Raw genomic sequence first — 27,001 nt, 5'->3', positions numbered from 1 at the left:
TGCCTTCCCGGGCCAGCGGGCAGTCGTCGGAGCTCAGTCCTACTGCTTGGCACCCCCCTCTGGAGGCCCCATCTTGGTTCTCGCCCCTCCCTTCCTCACCCGAGCCAGCTTTCTGGCCCTCCCAGGCTGGCTGATGGATGGCCCAGCCCTGGCTGGCTTGGCTCAGTCTAGCTTTTCCTCGTGGACTGCCAGGGCCGCCTCCTGTCCTTCTGCTCACCACCCTCGCCTGCCCGGCAGGTCGGGCAAGTGAGTGACTCACACACCTGGGCCCTGTGTGGGCCCAACCCTGGGAGCCAGTGTACTCACCCTCTGGGCTCCTGCCTGTCCTTCCAGCTACTTCAACTGACAGACGGGACCCTTCCCAATAGAAGGGGGCTGCCCCTGTCATTTGTGCTCCCTTCCCGGAGGACCGCGATTGGACTGCACAGGATTGAGGTCAGTTTCCTTTCTGTTTTTAACCATCTCTGCCCCTCACTGAGTTGGAGGAAAATCTTTTGGAGGTCGTGGGGGAGGGGTCCCCGCTGTCGTTGACACCCTTGTGCATCAGGCCCAGGGACACCCTGCTCCCTCTCAGCAGGTGCTGGAGCTTGGGGCCACCTTGGGATGGACTCGGTGAGGAGAACCATGCTGGGTGCCTCTATGGGTGTGACCCCAACCCTGCAGCCACCTAGCGGGGCAGGTCACGGCAACCTGGAGTGAGAACGGCAGAGGTGGACTGCAAGGGCATGTGTAGGGGGGTGCTTTCCTCACTTCCTTCTTAGGGTCACAGAGTGAGGGACGCAGCTTGAGATGGCTTCAGTTCAATGGCATCATTTTACAGCTGGGAAAACTGAGGCTTGGGGGAGAGGGAGTAACGAAGGTGGATTGATGCATTGATGGCGGAACTGGGGCTAGAAGCTGGACTGGCTGACTCCCTGCCCAGGGCTCCTTCCTTGGTCCTCCTGGCTCCTGGCTGTTTCTCCCTGCTTTCCCCCCGCCACCCACCCCCGTTAGCTCTCCCATGTCATCCGGGCCTCAGCAGGGAGGAGGAATGCAGCTGGTGGGAGCCATTTCACAGGGGGATTTTATGGGCTCACAGTTGGAAGGCATTTTGAAGGTCATCTAGGCCATGAACCTCCGACAGGTGGCTGTTTAGCCACAGCTTGACTATCCCTGGGAATGGAGAGCTCACTTTTTTTTTTTTCCCTGAAATGGAGTTTCCCTCTTGTTGCCCAGGCTGGAGTGCAATGGCACGATCTTGGCTTACCACAACCTCCACCTCCCAGGTTGAAGCGATTCTCCTGCCTCAGCCTCTCGAGTAGCTGGGATTACAGGCATGCGCCACCACGCCCAGCTAATTTTGTATTTTTAGTAGAGACAGGGTTTCTCCATGTTGGTCAGGCTGGTCTCGAACTGCCAACCTCAGGTGATCCACCTGCCTTGGCCTCCCAAAGTGCTGGGATTACAGGCGTAGCGCTCACTGTTTTTGGAGGCAGTCTCTTTTATTTGCATGGCCAGTGTCTGGCAAATTACTGGGCACTTACTTCGTGGCGAGCACTTTGCTAACAAAGTACAGTAGGTGTGCAAATGCCTTTCATCCCCGACACCCCAATGAGGTAAGTGTTATTGGTATCACTCTTATTTTATAGCAGAGGAAACAGGCACAGAGAGGTTAAGTAACTTACTCAAGATTTCAGAGCTTGAGGAGGAGGAGCCGAGTTTTGAACCCAGGGAGTGTGGTTCCAGGGCTCAGCCAAGGTCTTAGCTGCTGTACTTGGCTGCTACCATAGGAGAACGGGACTTCCTAGGGAGGGGGTCCTGCCTGGCATGGTGAAGCTGAGGTTGGAAGGGGGACATTTAGGTGACTGCGTGACGCTCTGGTTGGTTGGCCTCCTGGGGCTGAAATGCCACCATCCAAGCTCTTCTCCTGTCACCTGCTTTGCCTCCTTGGCAGATTACCCTATCCTCACGTAGCCCCCAGCTACCAGAATCCAGGACCAATGACTGATGACTCCCAGGACAGTTGCGTGCAATAACAGAGGGAGGGTTGAAAGCTGTGGCTCGGGATCTCCGACACCACTGTCAGGGTTTCCTTGGAGTGTCCTGGGCAAAGGAGGCAGGAGGTGAGAGTGGGCGTGGCAGAGGGGTGGGAGGGGCCTGGGCCCTGCGTCTGTTTCCTTCTTAACATTTTGACCTCCTGGAGTGGCACCTCATGTGCTGCCTGTCCACCCCACCTTGCCCATCTATTTAGGGGAGCTTGGTGGTTAATGAGGGCAGCACCTCATCCTACGGTGCTGGACAGTTTACAAAGCCAGCCGACGCCGTCCTGAAGGGTGCTCACAACAGCCTGGGGAGCTGGGAAGGGCAGGAATTGTGATAATGCTCATAGTTGAGGGATGGAGGCTCAGAGAGGTCAGGTGAGCTGCCTGGGGCCGCACAGCTAAGTGATGGAACAGAGTCAGATCCTGCCTCTCCAACCTCCCGACCCCCGGCTTCTAACAGAGCATGCTCCACACCAAGGCTGGCTCCTCCTCTATGTGGTTTTTCCTCCAGAGAAATCCTCGTCAGGGGCAGAAGTGTCAGGGCTGCTGAGGCAGGGCTGTCTCCCCAGCTTTTGGCCCCTAAATCAGAGTCTCCTGAGGTGGCAGAAGAGAGGGCTACCCCTCTCTTCTGTCCCCGCAAAGGCTTGCTCTGAGTGTGATGCCAGGAGTCCTTCTGGCTGGATCTCTTCAGTTAATGAGACTTTGGGACTTTCAGGGGGATGACTGGCCTGGCTCCATTCACATCCCCGATATCTTCTTCCTAGACTTCCTCTCCAGGGCAGTCATGGGAACAAGAGATTCTTAAATTGATCCCATCCCGTCTTCTCCTTCTCCTAATGATAATACTAATCACAGCAATATTAACTACTAATGCTAGTCATGTTCCTAGTGGCACACGTCTGTGGTCTCAGCTACTCGGGGGGCTGAGATGGAAGGATCACCTGAGCCCAGAAGTTTGAGGCTGCAGTGAACTGTGGTTGCCATTGCTACATTTTCTTTTTCTTTTCTTTTTTTGTTTTGGAGATGGGGTCTAGCTCTGTTGCCCAGACTGGAGTGCAGTGGTGTGATCCCGGCTCACTGCAACATCCGCCTCCTGAGTTCAAGTGATTCTCCTGCCTCAGCCTCCCAAGTAGCTGGGACTACAGGCGCCCACCACCACGCCTGGCTAATTTTTGTATTCTCAGTAAAGATGGGGTTTCACCATGTTGGCCAGGCTGGTCTCGAATTCCTGGCCTCAAGTAATCAGCCCGCCTTGGCCTCCTAAAGTGCTGGGGTTACAGGAGTGAGCCACTGCACCCAGCCCACCATTGCTACATTTTCATTTATTGGGCACCCACCGTATACCAAGCTCTGTGCCAGGCATCCTTTAGGCCATAGCTCATTGAGCCCTCCTGGCAACCCCATTTCACAGATGAGGAAGCTGAGGTCCAGAAAGATGAAGTCACTTGCCCTGGGTCACATAGCTGGTCAATGACACTGAAATCACCAGTCAGAAAGTTGAAAGCATACTTCACCCTAAGTCACCACCCAAGGTCACACACTGTTCATGGCACAGCCAAGACTAGAGCCTGGCTTGGCTGAATCCTGATTTCCTGCTCTTCCCACTCAGTGCCTCTGGGTTGGGCTACAGTGGGACTTTTGAGCCATGGATTCTAGAGTTGTTTCTGCCTTTATAGGACATTAAACAAGCCACTGAATCTCTTGTGGCCTGGGTCACACCATCTGAGTGCAGGGGCTGGTGATTTATTCCCTGCGAATGATAGTCATGTCTGGGAATGCTTTTCAACACTGGCACATGCACACAGAGAATTAGTATGAAGAGAGGTAATTACCCAAGCCATGTCTCCAGTCTCTTCTGTGACTGAAAGCTTTGATATTTAATCCTTAGAATGAACTTGGACCTCTGGATATGGTGGCTCATGCCTGTAGTCCCAGCACTTTGGGAGGCTGAGGCAGATGGATCACATGAGGTCAGGAGTTCAAGACCAGCCTGGTGAACATGGCAAAACCTCATCTCTACTAAAATACAAAAATTAGCTGGGCAGAGTGTTGTGCACCTGTAATCCCAGCTACTCAAGAAGCTGAGGCAGGAGAATCGCTTGAACCTGGGAGGTGGAGGTTGCAGTGAGCTGAGATTGTGTCACTGCACTCCAGCTTGGGTGACAGAGGGAGACTCTGTCTCAAGAAAAAAACAAAAACAAAAAAAGAATGACCTTGGACCAGACTGGGCAACATAGTAAAACCCCAACTCTACAAAAAACAAACAAACAAACAAAAATTAGCCTGGTGTGGTGGCTCACCTGTTGTCCCAGCTTCTCAGGAGGCTGAGGTAGGAGGATCACTTGAGCCCAGGAGGTCGAGGCTGCAGTGAGCCAAGATGGTATTACTGCACTCCATCCTGGGCAGCAGAGTGAGACCCTGTCTCAAGGAAAATTTTATATATATATATATATATATATATATGTGTGTGTGTGTGTGTGTGTGTGTATAAAATGACTTTGGGATGCAGGAACACAAGCCATGTTCTATTGTAGGGAAGCTGAGACTCAGGGACATGAACTCACTTACTCAAGGTCATAGGACCAGGAGATGGGGAACCAAGGATTTGAACTTGGTCTGGTCTTCATGTTCCCAGAAGTAAGCACCCCGGGGAATGAGAGTCTCCCAGGGTACTCAGACAAGAAGCAGTGAACGAGTTTGCAGCATGGACTCCTTGGATTCCAGGAGACCAGGCTTATAGGAACAAAGTTTAGGAGCTTAGCAGGTAGGTCTGAGGCAGGTGGCCTGGTGCTGCCACCAAGTAAGTCCTCTTCTCCCCTGCTCAGGCCTGCTCCCATTTTTTCCTTCAGCAGAATGACAGAGACCCCCTTCCCCCATCCTTCCTTGTCTCAGAAACAGAGGCGGCCTTTGTTTCAAGGGGAACCAAGAAAACAGGGACCTCTCCCGACCACACTGTGACCTGCTCTGCAGGTAACCCTGGTCCTTCCTCCTGGCCCAGCCAAACCCAGCTCAGCTACTGTAAAGACATCCGATATCCCAGCAGGGGGAGGGAGGAGAGGGAGGGAGCCAGTGGGGTTAGGTAGTGCCCCTGCCCACCTTCTCCCTCCCCATCTTAGTCTACCCTGTCTCTCCCCGTGAGCAATGTTATAATTAAATCTGATAAATCCGTTCTATCTGGTAAAAAGGGTCCCAATGTCATGGTTGGTTTGAGCCAATTGGGGTGGCGGATGGGACCCTAGGCTGGGAGCCAGGAGGCTGCCTCTGCTCCCCACTCCATTCTTCACGCCCTGCATGACCTTGAGCAAATGCTTGCCCTCTTGGGGGCTCAGTTTCTCTCTCTAGGAAAGCAGGATGTTGGCTTGAGCCATGGGTTCTAGTCTTGTTCATGGTGGCACACGCCTGTGGTCCCAGCTACTCGGGAGGCTGAGATGGAAGGATCGCCTGAGCCCAGAAGTTGGAGGCTGTCGTGAGCTGTGATGACACCACTGTGCTCCAGCCTGGGCAACAGAGCGCTACTCCTTTCCAAATAAAGAAATAAAATCATTTTCTTAATAATTTTTTTTTTAAAGTAAAGAGGCTGAGTGATGTGGCTCATGCCTGTAATCCCAGCACTTTGGGAGGCTGAGATGGGCAGATCACTTGAGATCAGGAGTCTGAAACCAGCCTGGCCAACATGGTGAAACCTCGTCTCTGCTAAAAATACAAAAATTAGCCAAGAATGGTGGCGTGCGCCTGCGTCCCAGCCACTCTGGAGGCCAAGGCGGGAGAATTGCTTGAACTCTGGAGGTGGAGGTTGTAGTGAGCTGAGATCCCGCCACTGCACTCTAGCCTGGGTGACAGAGCGAGACCCTCTCTCTCAAAAAAAAAAAAAAAAAAAAAGTAAAGAAAACCAGGAGGAAAATAACTAGAGGGCAATAACTCCCTCTACCCCACCCCCGATTCCTCAGGGCCCTGCCAGCTCTGAAAGTCTCTGAATTGCTCGAATGGGTGGCTCCCGGGTGCCCTCTCTGGGTTCCCTGCCAGTGCTCCCTCTCCTTCCTCCCTGCATGGCCGCAAAGCCCAGGGAGCACAGGAATGCGGGGGAGGTTCTTATTGCTTCTGATTTTCGGGGGACTGGCCAAGACTGGAGCGATCTCTGTAAAAACCTGCCCCGAGTCTGTGTGGCCAATTTTTGGAATAAACCCGGAATGCCAACGTTTGCGGGAGAAGAGGCCTCCTAAGTCCTTTCCACCTTATTAGTGGACAAATTTGGACTTTTTGGTCAGACTTGGGTTCAAATCTCAGCTCTGTCCCTTCAGATGGTGTGAACTTGGTTGAGTCACTTGGTCTCACTGAGGTGTTGAGAGGGTTGAGAGTTATCCCAGGCAGATCACTAAGCCTGGTGCATAGCAAATGCTCAGTGAAAGGAAGGCCACGTCTTGGCACCAGGTTTGCCCCAACTCCGTTTCTGACAAATTGACAAGGCTGGCTGGGCGCAGTCACTCACACCTGTAATCCCAGCACTTTGGGAGGCCAAGGTGGGTGGGTTGCTTGAGCCCAGGAGTTTGAGACCAGCCTGGGCAACATGGCGAAACCTTATCTCTACTGAAAATATGAAAATTAGTCAGACGTGGCGGTGCGTGCCTGTAGTCTCAGCTACTTAGAGGCGGAAGCATGAGAATTGCTTGAGCCTGTGAGACAGAGGTTGCAGTGAGCCAAGATCACACCACTGCACTCCAGCCTGGACAAGAGTGAGACCCTGTCTCCAAAAGAAAAAAAAAAGACAAGGCTCAGGGATGGCGGGATGCCTCGTTGTGCTGTCTTGGACGGCAATGACTTGTTCCATTCAGGCGGTGGATGTCTCTAAGTGGGGCAGGGATCCCACTCTGCTTTCTAGCCTTTATCTCTTCTTCATTTTCTTGAAAAGTTGTTCTGGAAACTACGAAACTGGGCCACAGGCCTCCATGCCTGCTTTCCTGGGACTACCGGGTTGTTTCATCTCTGAGTCTTGCTTCTCTCACAGGAAACTGGAAGCCCTGGGCTCTGATCAGGGAATGCAGGGGTGGGGGAAGGGGGCAACCTGCTTCACATTGATCTCACCCCAGAACCGGGTGGCTGGCTGACGCCGCTGATCAGAATTCATGTGGTCAGAGGATTTGTGGGTCAGCATGAGGTCTTTTAATACGCCAGAGAATCATCTCCCTAAAGTTCTAGGCTGCTGGCCGGTGCCCCACACACAATTCTGAGACAGCACCCAGGGAATGGGTTGGGATTGACTCTGAACAGAACTTGAGAGTCTGGCAAGGCTCTGTTCCCAGGCCCCACCCTGGAGCCACAGGGCAGGGAGCTCACTACATTGGAGACATTTTATGGCACCACCCGTTCCCCCCAGCCGGAGCTCATCCAGAGACCTGTAGTTTGGGATTGAGCAGGTTAAATTCCCAGTGGCTTCTGGGAAAATGCTTGATCAGACTCTGTACGCTGCTATCTTTACTGAGCTCTCTCAAAGTTCATCACCCCCAGGACGCTCCTTTTTTTTTTTTTTTTCCCTACCCCTAAAACATCAACATACTCTTCTCTGCTTTGCCTGGAATCCTTGCCAGGGGATTTTCCAGTTAGCAGAAAAACTGCATCCAGTTTCCGACCTATTCACTGAGGGGGTGGGTGACTGGGAAAGGAGGGTTATTGCCCTCTAGTGCTTTTCCTCTTCCTTTTCTTTTTTCTTTTCTTTCTTTCTTTTTTTTTTTTTTATTTTTTTGAGATAGAGTCTCACTCGGTCATCCAGGCTGTAATGCAGTGGCACGATCTTGGCTCACTGCAACCTATGCCTCCGGGGTTCAAGCGATTCTCCTGCCTCAGTCTCCTGAGTAGCTGGGACCACAGGCATAAGCCACCATACCTGGCTAATTTTCGTATTTTTAGTAGAGATGGGGTTTTGCCATGTTGGTCTCAAACTCCTGAACTCAAGTGATCTGCCTGCCTTGGTCTCCCAAAGTGCTAGGATTATAGGTGTGAGCTGCTGCACCCGGCCCCTTTCCTTTTCCTCTTGGTTTTCTTTACTTTAAAAAAATTCATTAAGATAATTATTTTCTTTGTTTGTTTGTTTATTTATTTATTTGAAACAGAGTCTTGCTTTGTCCCCCAGGCTGGAGTACAGTGGCATGATCACAGTTCATTGCAGCCTTGAACTCCCGGGCTCAAGTGATCCTCCCATCTTAGCCTCCCAAGTAGCTAGGACCACAGGCGTACACCACCATGCCTGTATAATTTATTTTTACTTTTTGTAGACTATGTTGCCCAGGCTGGTCTTGAACTCCAGGGCCCAAGTGATCCTCCCACCTTGACCTCTTAAAGTGTTACAGGCATAAACCACTGTGCTTGTCCTCCTTTTGGTTTTCAATTGTATTTATCTGTCCATCCATCTATCCATCCATCTATCCATCCATCCATCCATCCATGCATCCATCGATCCATCCAGCCAGCCATCCAGACATCCTCCATCCATCCATTTGTCCACCACCCATAATTTTCATCCATCCATCCATCCTCCATCCATTCATTCATCTAAAGACTGTTTATTGAATTCCTCTTCTATGCCAGGCACTGCATTCTGGAGACACAGCTCTGTGCACTGGATACATGATCCTGCCCTCAGGAGGATTACAGTATAGCAGGGGTAACAGACAATTTAACAAGCACTATAGTACTTGGTGCTACGGCTTAACGTCTCTGCTTATCGGTGTGCTCATCTGTTGCGTGGGATGGTTCCAGTACTTACTTCATGGGATTATTGTGTTTCCATGGCATAATACAGTAAAGGGCTGGCTCAGGTCTTGTCGTGTAGCAAGTGTTCAATAAATGTTAGCTATGTTGATGGTGATGGTTGTGATGATGGTGATGCAGATGATGATGATTAAGATCATTTTGTTTTGTTTTGTTTTGTTTTTTTGAGATGGAGTCTCGCTCTGTTGCCCAGGCTGGAGTGCAGTGGCACAGTCTTGGCTCACTGCAACCTCTACCTCCTGGGCTCAAGCGATCTCCTGCCTCAGCCTCCCAAGCAGCTAGGACTACAGGCACGTACCACCACACCCAGCTAATTTTTGTATTTTTAGTAGAAACAGGATTTCACCATGTTGGCCAGGCTGGTCTTGAACTCCTGACCTCAAGTGATCCACTTTCCTTGGCCTTCCTTGGCCTCTCATGCCTTGGGTTTACAGGCATGAGCCACCACATCCGGCCAATTAAGATTATTTAACACAGGGTCTGGCATTAACTAGTTAACCAGATGTATCCATGAGTTGTTCTGAGCAGTTGGCTTGTCCTTGGCAGCCACAGACAGTAGAGGGCATGGTGACATAGGGCAGACCCCAAGCCAGCTTCTCAGGGTGGGGAAGCCGCCCATGAGCAAACCACCTCCACAAAGGTGCTGTGGATGCCAGCCGTGGCTTCTGGGCTGGGTCTAAGGGGTTCTTCAGGGAAGCCTGGGCCACCACAGCTGCCTATCTGGTTTGCCCAGTTAGGAGCTGGTTGAGAAGCATCCGAGGGCAAAATGACCCATGAGATGAAGAGCTGTGGACTGCCTTCGCAGGGGCTGGGGCAGGCTATCTGGGAAGTTCCTGGGAGCTCAGAGGAGAGGGGTGGCACTGGAGGATGAGAGGAGGCAGCTATAAGTGAGGCTCTAAGCAGAGCAGCCAGGAATGATCGGGGGTCCCTGGTAACCTTCCATGGGGCTTATGGGGCCATGGGGCCAGGATCATATCAGTCTTTTTTTTTTTTTTTTCTGAGACGCAATCTTGCTCTTGTTGCCTAGGCTGGAGTGCAGTGGGACGATCTTGGCTCACTGTGACCTCTGCCTCCCAGGTTCAAGCGATTCTCCTGCCTCAGCCTCCTGAGTAGCTGGGATTACACATGCCTGCCACCACGCCTGGCTAATTTTTGTATTTTTAGTAGAGATAGGGTTTCACCATGTTGGCCAGGCTGGTCTTGAACTCCTGACCTCAGGTGATCCACTCGCCTCGGCCTTCCAAAATGCTGGGATTACAGACGTGAGCCACCGCACCTGGCCACACAGCAGTCTTGTTTCTTTCACTGGCGGCTCCTGGAATGGTGCTGGGCACACCCTAGGCACCTGGGATGTTTGCTGAATGCATGCCAAGTCTTTATTGGGATGGTGTGGTCTCACTGTCATGCTGGCTTACCTGGAAGGAACAGTGGTTCTGGAACCAGAGAGAAGAGAGTTCAAACCCTGGCACCCCCACTTACCAGCTCTGCGGGACAATGGGTAAGACATTTCCCCTTTCTGAGCCTCAGTTTCCTCATCTGCAGAATAGGAATTGCAATATCAACATTGAGGGTTGTTGTGTAGATAGGAGATGGTACAGGGGGTGGTGAGGTTGGCACTCAGAAGGTACCCATGAAGGAGCAGCTGTTATTGTTGTTATCCATGCATCTGTGGTGACACCCAGGGTTGTGAGCCAGTATTGTGGGATTGAGAAGGTGGGGATAGAGTGTCGGCTGGACCCACATTGTGAAGTTTTGGGGCAGTGTGGTGGGGGAGAGTCAGATAGACCTAGAATCTGTTGTTTACTTGCTGTGTGACCTCAGGCACGCTACTTACCTTTCTGGACCTCAGTTTCTTGTATGAAAAAGGAGATCTTGAAAGCAGCCATTATGGTTGGGCGTGGTGGCTCATGCCTGTAATCCCAGCAACTGGGGAGGCCGAGGTGGGTGGATCACTTGAGGTCAGGAGTTCGAAACCAGCCTGGCCAACATGGTGAAAACCCCGAATACAAAAATTAGCCGGGCATGGTGGCAGGCGCCCTAGAATCCCAGCTACTTGGCAGGCTGAGGCAAGAGAATTGCTTGAACCTGGGAGGCAGAGGTTGCAATGAGCCGAGATCGTGCCACTGTACTACAGACTAGGCGACAGAGCAGAACAAGACTCCATCTTAAAAAAAAAAAAAAAAAAAAAAAGAGGGCAGACATTCTACAGAGTTCTTGCAATAGTCAATGGGATCATGCATGAAGACTGCAGAGCCTGGCATATGGTAAATGTAGACAGATGCACAATAAAAGTGGGGACATCATCAGCACAGGTGGCCTTCAGAGGAGGAATGGGGTGAAAGGTCTTTGGAGGGGTGAATGTGGGATACAGTGGGGACTCTGGGTTTTGGTGGAGGGAAGGGGCTCAGGGCCTCTTTCATGTCATGTCCCTGACGTGCTAAGTCTCCCTTCCAAGGTGACCCACCCCCTGTGCCTCTGCTGACCCACTAGGTGGGTCAACATGACCATCCTGGGCTTTCAGGTCTCAGAAGATGTCATATCTGGGAGCTTAACCTCTTGAGTTTTGGGGGAAGACTTGGGCAAGCTTAACCAGAGGTCACACAGTCTGGGGGAAGGAGCATGGACTCTGGATTTAAACCCCAGCTCTTTCACTCACCCACTGTGTGACCTTGGACAAGTCACTTAACCTCTCTGGGCCTCTGTATTTATTCATAAAGCAGGATAGAGCCACCTTCCTTGCAGGGTTGCCTGGAGGCGTGGCACACAGTGGGCCTCTGTAAACGGGAGAGATGGGTGTGATTCCATGCCGCCTCCACACAGCCTCTGCAGAGGGCAAGGGAGTAGATGGTAATGAGCTCTGGGGCTGGTCCAAAAAGCCAGTCTATAAAACCCCTGCCTGCAGCTTCTGGTGTGTTGCTCATGGGAGTTTATGTGAAGGACACAGCCGGATAACAGCCCATTGTTCTGAGTGGGGATGGTTTTATGACTCTTAGAAAGCGTCTTTCATCTGGGAGACCAGGGAGCTTATGGAGCCTCCCCGCCCTGGGCAGTGAAACTGTGGGATGATGAAGGTTTCTGGGGCTGGTGCCAGGCTGCAGCCATGGCCAGGCCCTCCTGCCACAGCCCAGGCCAGCCAGTGGGAGCTGAGCACCCCCCCCCGCCACCCACCCACCAAGTGTCACTGAAGTCTCTCTCTAGGCCCTGCCCTCCTGAGGACCTCTTGCCCTGGCCCACAGTCTCCAGCCAGGTCTGCTTGGCAAGGCTAGAGGTTCACTGTGTCCCCTGGGCTCTCTCTCTGCTTCCTCTCCTCAGCAGCCAGTGACACATTCCCTCTATCTTTATGGTAACTTCTAGAACAGGCCCTCTGCCCTGTCTGCCATCAGCTGACCAGCAACTCTTATGCCTGGGAGCCTGGCCTGGTGCTCTGAGCCCTGGGTTGGAGCAGTAATCTGATGCCAGGAAGCAAAGACCTTGTCTCCTTGTCCTTTCTGGCTCCTTGGCCAGGCCCCAAGCCGAGAAATGCAACCTCCCCTTGGCTCAACAGACAGCCCCAAGTGCTCTGCCTGTTATCCCTAGAGGAGGCTGCAGATAGCCCTGAGGAGTAGGTGGCCCCCTGGGGCCTGCGGGGTTTGGCCTGCTGGGTAGAGGAGCTGTATGTGTTTGCAGCTGCCTCTGATACCCCAGCCTACATTTACCCTGTGCTAAAGCTTTGTCCTTTGTCCCTTTCCCCTTGACTTTTTTTTTTTTTTGAGATGGAGTCTCGCTCTGTTGCCCAGGCTGGAGTGAAGTGGTGTGATCTCGGCTCACTGCAACCTCCGCCCCCCCAGGTTCAAGCTATTCTCTTGCCTCAGTCTCCCGAGTAGCTGGGACTACAGGCGCAGACCACCTCACCCAGCTGATTTTTGTATTTTTAGTAGAGACGGGGTTTCACCATATTGGCGAGGCTGGTCTCGAACTCCTGACCTCAGGTAATCCGCCTACCTCGGCCTCCCAAAGTGTTGGGGTTACAGGTGTGAACCACCGTACCCGCGCCCCTCCCCCACTTGGTCTTTTCTGTTTTAGGAGATACAGGAAGGTTAAAGCAGGGTGCTGGGGATACCTTGTGCCTTAATTGGTCACTCTTCTTGCACAGGACTCAGGAATGGCCCCTTCGTCCTGCACCAGGACAGTAGCCAGGGACAAACAGCACCTCCCGAATATTCATCTCTCCTCTCATCATAGGCTTCTTTGCTTTCAAGGAATAAAAATCCACTCAAGTGGTTCAAGTGAAGGGGTGCTGAGTAAGAACAGGTCATTTTGACGAACATTCAAGGCTAGGACAGAGTGTCTTTGTGCCTCAGTTTCCTCATCGGTAAAATGGGGATAAAAGTATCCACTTTATAGGGTTCCTGTGAGGATTAAATGAGCTAATACATGTGAAGTGTTTAAACAGAACCTGGTATATAGAGAGTGCTATTAGGCATTTGCTATTATTATTTTATCATTATTTTTGTAGAGATGGAGTCTTGCTATGTTGCCCAGGCTGGTCTTGAACTCTTGGGCTCAAGCAATCCTCCCAACTTGGCTTCCCAAAGTGCTAAGATTATAAGCGTGAGCCACTGTGCCGGCCTGCCGTGGTTATTTTGACACTGCATCACCAGGAGAATGGGCTACTCAGACTAGTCTCTCCTGACACTAAGTCCCGTAAAGGAGCAGCTCAGGGAAGTCAGGCTGCCTTCCGCCTGATCCCCTGGGACACCTGTGGCTGTGTCTTTGACCTGAGCTTGCTTCCCCCCAAATGCAGGTCCTGGATTATGAAGAACCTAGAAGACTTCAGGGGTTGCTTAGTGCATCCCAGCTCCCCTCAAAATTCCTGTCCTATTGAACAGGGGCAGGAATGTTATGGAAAGAGGGTTTCAACTTGGTAAGACAGACTCTATCATCCTCATTTGTAAGCAAAATGTGACCCATTCTCTCTTTGATACTAGCCTGTTCACGATTGGCTTGATGACGTAGTGCATAATAAGGACTGGCTGCTGGCTGGGCACTCTCCATTCATGCTGCCTATGCGAGGCGGATATCCAGACTTGGGAAGTCCACATTCCCATCCACCCACTTTCTTTCTTTCTTTTTTTCTCTTGAGACGGAGTCTTGTTCTGTCTCCCAGGCTGGAGTACAGCAGCGTGATCTTGGCTCACTGCAACCTCCGCCTCCTGGGTTTAAGAGATTCTCCTGCCTCAGCTTCCTGAGTAGCTGGGATTACAGGCAGCTGCCACACACCTAGCTAATTTTTGTATTTTTAGTAGAGACGAAGTTTCGTCATGTTGGCCAGGCTGGTCTCGAACTCCTGACCTCAAGTGATCCACATACCTCGGACTCCCAAAGTGCTGGGATTACAGATGTGAGTCATTGTGCCTTGCCAGCCAACATGCCCAGCCCACCCATTTTCTGTTTTTTTGTTTTTTTTTTTTTGTTTTTTTTTTTTTGGAGAAGGAGTCTTGCTCTGTCGCCTGGGCTGGAGTGCAGTGACACAATCTCAGCTCACTGCAACCTCCGCCTCCTGGGTTCAAGTGATTCTCCTGCCTCAGCCTCCCTAGTAGCTGGGATTGCAGGCGCGTGCCACCATGCCCAGCTAATTTTTATATTTTTAGTGGAGACAGGGTTTTGCCATATTGGCCAGGCTGGTCTCAAACTCCTGACCTCAGGTGATCCGTCTGCCTTGGCCTCCCAAAGTGCTGAGATTACAGGTGTGAGCCACCATGCCCAGCCAGTTTCTTTTCTACGGCAGAGGTAGATCAAACTTTTTGATCTACTTTTTTGATCACCCTCAAACTTTTTGGCATCAGAAACTGGTTTTGTGGATATGGAAGACAATTTTTCCATGGTTGGGGCTGGGGGATGGTTTCGGGATGATTCGAGTGCATGACATTTATTGTGCACTTTATTTCTATTATTACATTGTAATATATAATGAAATAATTACACAACTCACCATAATGTAGAATCAGTGGAAGCCCTGAGCTTGTTTTCCTGCAACCAGACGGTTCCATCTGGGGGTGATGGGAGACAGTGACAGATCATCAGGCATTAGATTCTCATAAGGAGCGTGCAATCTAGATCCCTCGCATGTGCAGTTCACAATAGGGTTTGTGGTCCTCTGAGAATCTAATGCCACCGCTGCTTATCTGACAGGAAGCGGAGCTCAGGTGGTAATGTGAGTGATGGGAGTGGCTGTAAATACAGATGAAGTTTGCTTACCTGCCACTCACTTACTGCTGTGTGGCCTGGTTCCTAACAGGCCACAGACTGGTTCTGGTCCATGGCCAGGGGATTGGGGACCCCTGCACTATGGAGCTGACTGGTGGGAGCGGGGCCAGACTGGGAGGCAGCAGCGAGGGCCCTGGGTCCCCATCTTGGCTTTTCCACCAGATTGCTGAGCAACCTTGGACAGGTCACCTAGCCTCTCTGACCAGGGAAATACCACCCCTGTACGCCCTCATTCCCTCTTTCCCAGGTCAGCAGTGGAGACAACGAGGATGGACTCCTGAGTCCCATCCAGATGTAATGTATCATCGATGATTTTGCTTACACAATAAATCCTGCCCTCACCAGAGTGCTCAGTGAGTGGGTGATTCTGGTTAATTGAATGTTCTGGGACATGGAAATGTTCCCAGAAATCCTTTTTGTTCCTTTTGTGGCTATTGAAACCCATCCACTCATCTATTCAGCACATATTTGTCTCGTGTCTATGCTGCAGCAGGTTTTGGAGCAGGTGCCGGGGATACCACCCGGAATGAAACAACAGAGTCCAGCCTCCGTGGATTCACAGTCCGGGGAGGAGACACGTGGCATACATGCCACCACACATGGTAGGCAGGGCACACTGACCAGGGAATGCAGGCTGCGGGTAGGAACCAGGGGCCCACCGCGGAAGTCCTTGGAAAGAGCTCCCAGAGAAGGTGCTATTTATGTTAACAGCACTAAAAAGCAATTAACCATAGTGTCTGGGGGATGGAGTAGTCAGGGGTATTCCAGCCGAGGGCAAAGGCTCAGAGAAACACCTGTGCATTCATTTGTGCTGTGGAGGTTAGAGTGTACAACTGGGGTAGGGCACAATGGCTCACACCTGTAATCCCGGCACTTTGTGAGGCCAAAGTGGGAGGATCACTTAAGTCCAGGAGTTCAAGACCAGCCTGGGCAACATAGTGAAACCCCATCTCTACAAAAAAAAAATACAAAAATTAGCAGGGCATGATGGTGTGCACCTGTAGTCTCAGTTAGGAGGTTGTGGTAGGAGGGTCACTTAAACCTGGGAGGTGGAGGTTACAGTGAGCTGAGATCACATCATTGCACTCCGGCCTCAGTGACACAGCAAGACTCTATCTTCAAAAAAGAAAAAAAAGAATGTGCTTTTGGGAAAGTGAGAGTGAAGAGGCAGGTGCATGTCAGGACAAGAGTACGTGAGGATGTGGCCTGCTGAGGGCTGGCCTGGACTGTGAGGGCTGCAGGTTTATTTATTTTCCAGCGTATGTTTTGTGATGTGATTCTTTCTCATCAAAGTGGAGAGTAGAGGGGGAAAATGAAATTAAAACACTAAATCACAGAGGAGGGGCCTCAAATCAGAGGAGTGACAGAGGGCTGGGAGTGACACTGACAAGTAGAGAGCACAGCTGTGTCTCAAGGGCCACCACTCCTGGGGCCCTGCAGAGTGTGGCCATGGGGGAAGGTGGACCTGGCATTATCAGATCTTCAGATTTGTTAAGAGAAGCTAAAAATCTGGCTTTTAATTTTTTTTTTTTTCAGAGACAGGGTCATGCTGTTGCCTAGGCTGGGGTGCAGTGGTGGGATCATGGCTCACTGCAGCCTCAAACTCCTGGGCTCAAGTGATCCTCTCATTTCAGCCACCTGAGCAAACTGGGACTACAGGCATGCACTACTGCATCTGGCTAGGTTTATTTTTTATTTTTGTAGAGATGGGGGTCTCTCGATGTTGCCCAGGCTGGTCTAAAATGCCTGGCCTCAAGCAATCCTCCTGCCTTGGCCTCCTAAAGTGCTGGGATTATAGGCATGAGCCACTGCTCCTGGCTGCAATCTGACTTTTTATGGGAAATCTCCCAATGACTAAATGATGGCAACTGACAACAACAAGAAAACCACTATAGGCAAAACAAAATGCTTCTGCAGACTCAATTTGTTTTATGAGCAGGTGGTTTGGAACCCTAGACCCAGAGGGTTCTGTTGATAAGGGTTCTAGGGTGTCCTTTAGAATCCATTATGATCCTCTAAAGAGTATGCCCCTAAACTGTGCTGGACTCTGGGGGGACAATGGGGGTCTGGGGCATGACCCCTGCCCTCAAGGCTGTATCATAGCTGCCCTCAAGCTAGATGGGTCAAATCAGTTATCACCCAGAGCCAACTTATAACAAAAGGACTAGGTGCTATAGAGCTCAGAGGAGGGGGAGATCAGGGAATGGAGGAGGCCATGTGAAAAGGCCTCCTGGGGATTCTGGGCCTTGTGATGGTTCTTGGAGGGGAGGGTAACACTCAGTACAACCAAAGAAGGTAAGGGCGGCCGGGCGCGGTGGCTCAAGCCTGTAATCCCAGCACTTTGGGAGGCCGAGACGGGTGGATCACGAGGTCAGGAGATCGAGACCATCCTGGCGAACACCGTGAAACCCCGTCTCTACTAAAAAATACAAAAAACTAGCCGGGCGAGGTGGCGGGCGCCTGTAGTCCCAGCTACTCGGGAGGCTGAGGAAGGAGAATGGCGTAAACCTGGGAGGCGGAGCTTGCAGTGAGCTGAGATCCGGCCACTGCACTCTAGCCCCGGCTACAGAGCGAGACTCCGTCTCAAAAAAAAAAAAAAAAAAAAAAAAAAAAAAAAAAAAAAAGAAGGTAAGGGCGTCCTGAGCTGGAGGAGTCAGACATTTCGGGATCAGATGGGAAATAAGATAATAAAGGAGGCCGGGCACGGTGACTCACACCTGTAATCCCAGCACTTTGGGAGGCCGAGATGGGATGATCTCTTGAGCCCAGGAGTCCAAGACCAACCTGGATAACATAGTAAGACCACCATCTCTACAAAAAAAAAAAAAAAAAAAAAAAATTAGCCAGGCATGGCTACCTGGCAATACAGGCACTACAGGCACCACCATGCCCGCACCTGTAGTGCCAGCTACTTGCAGGCTGAGGCAGGAGGATTGCTTGAGCCCAGGAGTTTGAGGTTACATTGAGCTGATGGTGCCAGCCTGAGCCACAGGGCAAGACCCAGTCTCTTTTTTTTTTGAGACAGAGTCTCTTTCTGTCACCCAGGCTGAAGTGCAGTGGCATGATCTTGGCTCACTGCAACCTCTGCCTCCCAGGTTCATGTGATTCTCCCGCCTCAGCCTCCTGAGTAGCTGGGCTTACAGGCGCACACCACCACATCCGGCTAATTTTTTGTGTATTTTTAGTAGAGACAGGGTTTCACTATGTTGGCCAGACTGGTCTCGAACTCCTGACCTCGTGATCTGCCCGCCTCGGCCTCCCAAAGTGCTGGGATTACAGGTGTGAGCCACCGTGCCCAGCCAAGACCCAGTCTCTTAAAAAAAGAAAGAAAGAAAGAAAAAAAACATATAGCCAAGGAAGGGGTTGGAGTAAATTGTGTAAGACTGCAATGTTGGTCTGGGACATGTACTTGGCTCTGGCACGTGTACTTGGCTCTGGCTATGACAGCAGGACCCAAAAGTCCATATTCTGGTCCAAAGCTTAATACCATGAGCCTGAGGTCACTCAATGGACATCTGAAGTGTTCTTCCTGCTTTGCTAGCATCCCCAAATCTCTCCTGTCTGCTGTCCTGCCATCATTTATTCACATCAGGGCAGGGGCCGTGCCTGTTGTGTTCACTGATGTCTCCTGCATGACTAGAACGATGTGTGGAACAGAGCAAAAAATGCTCAAAGAATATCCACTGCCTATTACTATGAGCCAGTGTTGCCCTAGCCTGGGGCTTAGGACGACTCTGTGGTGCTTATGTTCTTTTTTTTTTTTTTTTTTTTTTTTTTTTTTTTTTGAGACGGAGTCTCACTCTGTCACCCAGGCTGGAGTGCAGTGGCGGGATCTCGGCTCACTGCAAGCTCCGCCTCCCAGGTTTACGCCATTCTCCTGCCTCAGCCTCCCGAGTAGCTGGGACTACAGGCGCCCGCCACCTCGCCCAGCTAGTTTTTTTGTATTTTTTAGTAGAGACGGGGTTTCACCATATTAGCCAGGATGGTCTCGATCTCCTGACCTCGTGATCCGCCCGTCTCGGCCTCCCAAAGTGCTGGGATTACAGGCTTGAGCCACCGCGCCCGGCTGGTGCTTATGTTCTTGTGTGGAGAGGGATAATAAACAAACCAACGAGTCGGTGAATAAGATGATTTCAGAGTGTGGCCTGTGTGACTTGTCTCACTGCACTGTAGCCTTCTGTTTATTTGTGTCTTCTCCTAAGCCTATGAGCTCCGAGGGGGCGGGGCTGGGGTCTGTCTGCTTCCTCGTCTCATTGGTAGCCCCTGAGGTTGGTGCCTGACAAATAGGGAGTACTACAAAAAAAAAAAAAAAAAAAAAAAAAAAAAAAAACCCAAACAACAACAACAACAAAAAAACGTTTTTGCCGGCTGTAGGCTGTAAGGAACACAAGCTGAAAATGATTTCAACCTACATGCACCTGTACCCTTTGGAGGCTGCAGAACTTATCATTATCAACCCAGGAGTAATTGCTGATAAGCCCGCGTGTGAATTTCCTTGCAAATAGAGAGGTAGCGGGGGAGTGTTTAACAACAACGCGGATAATCTTAATTAATGACCTGATAACTGTAATTAATTGCATCATATCCAGAGGCCCTCTTTGGAATTTCAGGAGGGAGTGCCTAGTGTTTGGCAGCTTTGGAGCTGCAAAGGCAGGGGAGTGATAGGATCTCAGTCCCAGCACTTTGCTGCTCAGTGAGCTTTGCCAAGTTACTCACAGTTCTGAGCCTCAGTTTTCTTCTGGGGAAAATGGGGCTACATCACTGGGGTGTTGTCAGTCTCAAAGCCGCTAATGCCTGAACCCGCCAGGGTTGTTCTTGGAGGTTAGGGTGCATGGCTGCAAGGTTCCCTATGTTGCCATGGCGGGGGTGGGAGGGCAGTAGGGGGCCGCTGAGACTGGTTGAGGGGCAGGTCATAAGTCTAGGGTTTCCCCTGGGGCCGGCCCAGGAATATCTCACCCATTTGGGGGAACCTCAGGGCAAAATGTTGAAGCGGGGGAGGAGAAGCCAGCACCCTGCGCGCCTGCGGGATCTCTCCGCGGGAGAACGGGGGAAGGAGAAGCAGGAGGCGGGAAGCGGGGACCCCGGGGTGGGTGAAGGAGCGAGGAGGTCCTCGTGTGGCCAGGGACGGGCCCCATCCCCGCGGGCCTCAGTTTCCGCCCCGTACTGTAGGGGGCCGGGTGGGCTGCCGGGACCGCTGGGGGCTCGCAGCGGGTTGGGGGAGGCCCCATCTCCCTCGCGGCGCGCTCGGAGCAGGGAGGGGGCGCGGCGGCCGCGGCCCCGGCCACCAGGGGTTAAGCGGTGACCTCAGCCGCGGCGCCCCGGGACCGGGCGGGTGGGGGCGGCGCCGCGTCGCGCACGGCGGCGGCGGCGGCGGGCCCAGGCCTCGGAGCGCGGCAGGCGCGGGCGCAGTCCCGGCGGGCCCGGACCTCGCGGGCCGGCGGGCGGCGCGGCCATTGGCTCGGGCGGCGGCGGCGGCGGTGGGGGCGCCGTCCCGGCCATGGGCGCCCGCGGCGGCCTGAGGAGCTGGAGGCGCGGCGCCGGCCGCCTAGCGCCTTTGTGAGCGGCGCGCATGACAAAGGCGCGGGCCCGGGCGGCCGAGGCGGGTGAGTGAGCGCGGGGGCCCTGCCTCCGCGGTATCCTCGCGTGTCCCCGAGTCTGCGAGTGCGGGGGAGGCGCTCCAGGCGCCAGGGTCCTCCGGAGGTCCCGGGCGTGTCGCCGTGGGCTGGCGGGGGCTGTGTCCGCCGCTGTGTCCCTGTGTCTGGGTGTGAGAGCCCCGCGCCCGCGTCTCCCCTCGGTGTGGGTCTCTTCTTGTGTCCCTGGAGTTCTGGTGTTACTAGGGCGAGTGGCCTTTGTACTTCAGCTTGTGTGTGTGTGGCCTCCAGCCGGTTGGGGTCAGGACAGTTTGGGAACCCCCATCCCCACCCTGTGCCTCACTTTCCGCTGTGGTCCACCTCCTCCTGCGCTGACCTTGGGGGTCCCTGGGATCGGGTGAAGTCAGGGAGTGCCCTTGTCGCCTATGTGGTGAGTCAGCCTCTCCCACCCTGGACCCCCGCCCAGAGGCGGAACGGGACGGCCTCCTGCAGGAGGAGACTGTGGGAGGAGAGGATGCCGGGTCAGCCGGAGGCCGTGGCTGCAGAGCCGCCAGTCCGGATCCCTCTGGAACAGGAGGGCCCTACATGAAGACCAGCCTCCTTGGAGTGTCTGGGATGGCCTCTGAGAGGGAGCGTCGGCCTGACTGTAGGGAGCATGGGGACAATTCTTCCTCCCTCTCCCAGAGCCCTGGGGCAGGGGTCTCGAATCTTCCTTTGGCCCTGAAAGTCAGGAGGCCCTGCATTGCGTCAGTGCCAAGCAGAGAGGTGGTGGCTAGTGGACTGCACTTCCCCACTGGCTTTGGAGCTCAATTGCTGCCCCAAAGTCCTTGGCTTCCCTTAGGGATGCTACTGGGAAGCCACGCCCCACCTGCCGGTAGCCCCATCTGCTCCTCCTAGGATTCTGGGGAGAGAGGGCAGGTTGTGCGGGCTCATTAAAATGCATAGCTCTTCCTGGCATCCGCCCAGCACTGTGCCCCCCACGGTGTTCAGGCCCTGGACACACAGACTAGATAGCAGGTCAGCCTCCGGAAATCTCCAAGCTCCCTGTGACTGTGGGCTGGGGACTGCCCTGCCCCTTCCTCAGGCCCTCAGGGTGAAGCTCAGAACCCTCCTGTAAGGCTTCCTGTGGTGCCCGAATATGATGCTCGCTGTCCCCAGGCACTTGCCTTCCCGAGGCCCCCTGTCCCTTCCCCTTCCACCAAAGAGCCTCTGCGGGCTGTTCTCTCTATCCAGGAAGTGGGTCCCATCCTTCACCTCTGATTTCTCACTCCAGAGCTACTTCCTGTCCAGTGAGCCAGGCTAGCCCCAATGCTCTGAGGGTTCCTGCCCCAGTCGTGGGGGCGGGGGGCTTTTTTTTACGGTCTTCCAGTGGAGCAGGGACCATGCCTGTCCTTGATCACGGCTCAGAACAGTGCCTGGTGCGTAGTGGGTGCACTACACATAGTTGCTGAATAAATGAATGTCTAATAACTAATGGTTCCCAAGTTCTGTTCCAAGTTTTAACTCTGGAGGAGTCTGGGGAGGGGGGAAAGCTGGTAGACTGCTCTGGGGCCCAGGTACCAGGTTAGTATAAGAGGAGGTTGGGTGTGGTGGCTCACGCTTGTAATCCCAGCACTTTGGGAAGCCAAGTTGGGTGGATCACTTGAGGTCAGGAGTTTGAGATCAGCCTGGCCAACATGGTGAAAACCTGTCTTTATTAAAAATACAAAAATTATGGCCAGGCTCAGTAGCTCATGCCTGTAATCCCAGCACTTTGGCAGGCGGAGGTGGGCAGATTACCTGAGGTCAGGAGTTCAAGACTAGCCTGGCCAAAATGGTGAAACCCCGTCTCTACTAAAAATATAAAATTAGCTGGGCGTAGTGGCACATGCCTGTAGTCCCAGCTACTCAAGGAGAATCGCTTGAACCTGGGAAGTGCAGGTTGCAGTGAGCCGAGATCGCACCATTGCACTCCAGCTTGGGTGACAAGAGCGAAACTCCATTTCAAAACAAAAACAAAAACAGAAATTAGCCGGGTGTGATGGTGCACGTCTGTAATCCCAGCTATTTGGGAGGCTGAGGTGGGAGGGTCGCTTGAACCCGGGAGGCGGAGGTTACAGTGAACCAATATTGTGCCACTGCGCTCCAGCCTGGGTAACAGAATGAGATTCTATCTCAAAAGAAAAAAAATAAAAAGAAGATTGAGCATGGTAGCTCATGCTTGTAATCCCAGCACTTTAGGAGCCTCAGGTGGGAGGATCACTTGAGCCCAGGTGTTCGGGACCAGCCTGGGCAACGCAGGAGACCACGTCTCTACAAAAAATTTTAAAAATTAGTTGGATGTGGTGGTGCACGCCTGTAGTCCCAGCTACTCAGGAGGCTGAGATGGGAGGATCAACCGAGCCTGGAAGTTCGAGGCTGCAGTGAGCTGTGATTGTGCCACCGTACTATAGCTTAAGTGACAGAGGGAGACTCTGTCTTAAATATATATATGTGTGTGTGTGTGTGTGTGTGTATATATATTTATGTGTGTGTGTATATATATGTGTATATATATTTGAGGAAAGTGTGCTGTTACTTGGACAAATGGTATATTAATTAACAGACATTTATAATATACGCTGAGTGCCAGGTGCTGGGCTAGATGATTTAAGCATGTACCTCTTATACATTGAGAAGGAATAGAGTAGAAAGAATACATGTAATCTTCTTAGATTAATTTTGAAAAGATAAAGTAAGTGATATATATGCCATGATAAGATAATAATAACATAGATTTACATTGCACTTTCATATCTGCTCTCTCTTTGTTTTGACAACACCCTAGTAATTAGGCAGGGAGATGGGTTCATACCCATTTTACTAATGAGGAAGATGAGCATATAATGTCACTGCTGAAGCGAGTCATTGAAGGAGCCAGCACTCAGCCTGGGACTCCCTGGCCACGCAGTCCTTGCTTTCTTCTGCACAGCTGTCTCCAGTGCCTTTTGTATTCCTGTCACCCGGCTAGACTAGACGGGTGAATGAGCCACTGTTCTTGCCCTCAAGGGGTCTAAAGTCCAGGAGACAATCAAGTTCTTTAACAACTGAGGGCCGGGCGGGGTGGCTCAAGCCTGTAATCCCAGCACTTTGGGAGGCCGAGACGGGCGGATCACGAGGTCAGGAGATCGAGACCATCCTGGCTAACACGGTGAAACCCCGTCTCTACTAAAAAATACAAAAAAACTAGCCGGGCGAAGTGGCGGGCGCCTGTAGTCCCAGCTACTTGGGAGGCTGAGGCAGGAGAATGGCGTGAACCCGGGAGGCGGAGCTTGCAGTGAGCTGAGATCCGGCCACTACACTCTAGCCTGGGCGACAGAGCATGACTCCGTCTCAAAAAAAAAAAAACAACTGAGTGTGCCAAAGTTGTTCCACCCCACGGTGCCACCTTGGGCCCAGCTCAGTCCTTTCCTTGCCGTGTCCCAGAGAGTTCTTGGTCTCTCTACCTCAGTGGAGGGCATCAGAGCCATTTGCCTTCAGGACCCTGGTCTGATGACATTCCCAGGAGTCCTTATAGAGCCTCTGCTGGATCCTGGGCAGTGGTGAGTTGGGAACTAGCTCATACCTACACATAAGAGCTGATTGCTAAATTTTAGGAATTTTATGAGCCAGTTGTTAAACACAGCCATTATAACAAATTTTGAGGCTGGGTGTGGTAGCTCAAACCTGTAATCCCAACACTTTGGGAGGCTGAGGCAGGCAGATCACCTGAGGTCGGGAGTTCGAGACCAGCCTGGACAACATGGTGAAACCCCGTCTCTACTAAAAATAAAAAAATTAGCCGGGTGTGGTGGTGCGTGCCTGTAATCCCAGCTACTCGGGAGGCTGAGGCAGGAGAATTGCTTGAACCCAGGAGGTGGAGGTTGCAGTGAGCCGAGGTCGTGCCATTGTACTCCAGCCTAGGGGACAAGAGTAAAATTCTGTCTCAAAAACAATTTTTTTTTTTTAGTATATACAGTCATCATTAAGTAAATTACATATATATATATATATAGAGAGAGAGAGAGACAGAGAGAGAGAGAGAGAGAGAGAGACGGAGTCTCGTTCTTTCGCCCAGGCTAGAGTGAAGTGGTGCAATCTCAGCTCACTGCAACCTCCACCCCTGGTTTCAAGTGCAGGGGGAGCCTCAGCCTCCCAAGTAGCTGAAATTACAGGAGCCCACCACCATGCCCGGCTAATTTTTGTACTTTTAGTAAAGGCAGGATTTCACCATGTTGGCCAGGCTGGTCTCAAACTCTTGACCTCAGGTGATCCACCCGCCTCAGCCTCCCAAAGTGCTGGGATTATAGGCGTGAGCCACCGCGCCCGGCTATTATTATATATTTTTGAGATGGAGTTTCACTCTTGTTGCCTAGGCTGGAGTGCAATGGTGTGATCTCTGCTCACTGCAACCTCCACCTCCTGGGTTCAAGTGATTCTCCTGCCTCAGCCTCTGGGATTACAGTAGCTGGGATTACAAGCACATGCCACCACACCTGGCTAATTTTTGTATTTTAGTAGAGATGGGGTTTCACCATGTTGGCCAGGCTGGTCTTGAACTCCTGACCTCAGGTGGTCCACCTGCCTCGGCCTCTCAAACTGCTGGAATTACAGTCATGAGCCACTGTGTCCAGCCATAAATTTTATACGTATACATATACTATTATTATTATTATTATTATTATTATTATTTTTGAGTTAGAGTTTTGGCTCTTGTTGCTTAGGCTGGAGTGCAATGGCATGATCTCGGCTCACAGTAACCTCTGCCTCCCATGTTCAAGCGAGTCTCATGCCTCAGCCTCCCAAGTAGCTGGGATTTATAGGCACCCACCACCACGCCTGGCTAATTTTTGTATTTTTAGTAGAGATGGGGTTTCACCATGTTGTCCAGGCTGGTCTCAAACTCCTGACCTCAGGTGATCTGCCCACCTCAGCCTCCCAAAGTACTGGGATTACAGGTGTCAGCCACCATGCCCAGGCCGTAAATTATATTTTATAAAGTAATAAATATTCAATTTTTTTTCTAATTATTTTACTCTATTACCTGTGCATTTGTGGTTATTTGCTGCTTTGTGTGCGTGTGTGTGTGTGTGTGTATGTGTGCGTGTGCGCGCATTGGGGGGTGTATTAGTTCTTTTTCATACTGCTGTTTTTATACTGCTATGAAGAAATACCCGAGACTAGGTAATTTATAAAGAAAAAGAGGTTTAATGGACTCACAGTTCCACATGGCTGGGGAGGCCTCACAATCATGGTGGAAGGTGAAGGAGAAGCAAAGGCACGTCTTACATGGTGGCAGGCAAGAGACCCTGTGCAGGGGAACTGCCCTTTATAAAACCATCATATCTTGGGAGACTTATTCACTATCATGAGAACAGCATGGGGAAAACCTGCCCCTGTGATTCAATTACCTCCCACCACGTCCCTCCCATGACATGCAGGGATTATGGGAGCTACAGTTCAAGATGAGATTTGGGTGGAGACAGAGCCAAACCATATCAGGGGGTGTCAGTGTGGGTGTGTGTGTAATGTACATAGTGGTGTGCTACTGCATATCTCAACTCCATTCAGTGATGTGATGTTGGCAGCTTGAAATTGGCCACAGTGAGAATATTTATACCATATAAATTGGCAAACACTGCGAATCAGAATCGTTTCCCCTGAAGAGCTTGTTTACCAGCACACCACTGGGAATCCAGCAATGAGCAACTCAGTCCCTCCCTTTGAACTTACATTTTCGTGTGATGCTACTCCAGGACTGATCTTAGTGTCTTCGTGGCTGAAGGGCAGCTGCTGGGCAGGGCCTGCTGTGCTGATAGAGGTTGTAAATTGCCCTCAAATCATGGGAGCTCTCTACTCCAGCACGCGAGTTGTTACCATGCACCAGAAAGAGAGGAAACGGGACAAGGAGGAGATTCAGTTAATTGAGAGCTGACTTTGCCATTGAATAACCCTATTCAGGATGACCCAGGCATCTTGGAGGAAAAACAGCGGTGACGTCTGAGGACAGACCATGGACAAGTTAAGTAGCTTGGGGCTTGTGGAGTTGTGACGTCCAGGACATGGGTGGCTAGAGCTGGCATAGACAACAGTGGGTATGACCTGTCCATATGGATGCAGGGCCTGCATGAGAGAGTAGAAGCAGACGGTCGCTCTTGTACCGCCTGTGATCTCTGGTTGAGAGATGGACATGGCACAGTTACATACAGTGGAGGGATGTGCAGAGTGTAGCAGGGGAATGGGGTAGGGAGAGGGAAACAGTTCATGCCTCCGAGCCTTTGCACATGCTGCTCCTTCTACCCAGGGGAGTTAATGTGTGTTTTTTCTACCCAGAAGGAAGGGCATGTGCAAAGGCTCAGAGGCATGAATTATTGAGAGCTCAGT

The 27,001-nt window shown here is 51.8% G+C and overlaps 1 protein-coding gene across 9 annotated transcripts in view; it reads left to right on the top strand.

Moving 5' to 3' along the window:
• Nucleotides 1–208: 208 nt before the first annotated feature.
• Nucleotides 209–27,001, top strand: part of LOC105483137 (Rho guanine nucleotide exchange factor 10 like) — a 180,456-nt gene continuing 153,663 nt past the window's right edge. For 8 of the 9 annotated variants that reach the window (XM_071099499.1, XM_071099497.1, XM_071099494.1 and 5 more), the window contains exon 1: nucleotides 20,488–20,632. The gene's annotated coding sequence lies outside the window, so the exon portion shown is untranslated. Of the gene's footprint in view, nucleotides 436–20,487; nucleotides 20,633–27,001 lie in introns of those variants that run through there. The other variant, XM_071099483.1, reaches the window with a different exon arrangement.

Source organism: Macaca nemestrina, chromosome 1 (genome assembly GCF_043159975.1).
Source record: "Macaca nemestrina isolate mMacNem1 chromosome 1, mMacNem.hap1, whole genome shotgun sequence".
NCBI classification, from domain to species: Eukaryota; Metazoa; Chordata; class Mammalia; order Primates; family Cercopithecidae; genus Macaca; species Macaca nemestrina.
Note: the sequence above shows the minus strand (reverse complement) of the source record. Positions and strands in the feature narration are given on the sequence as shown.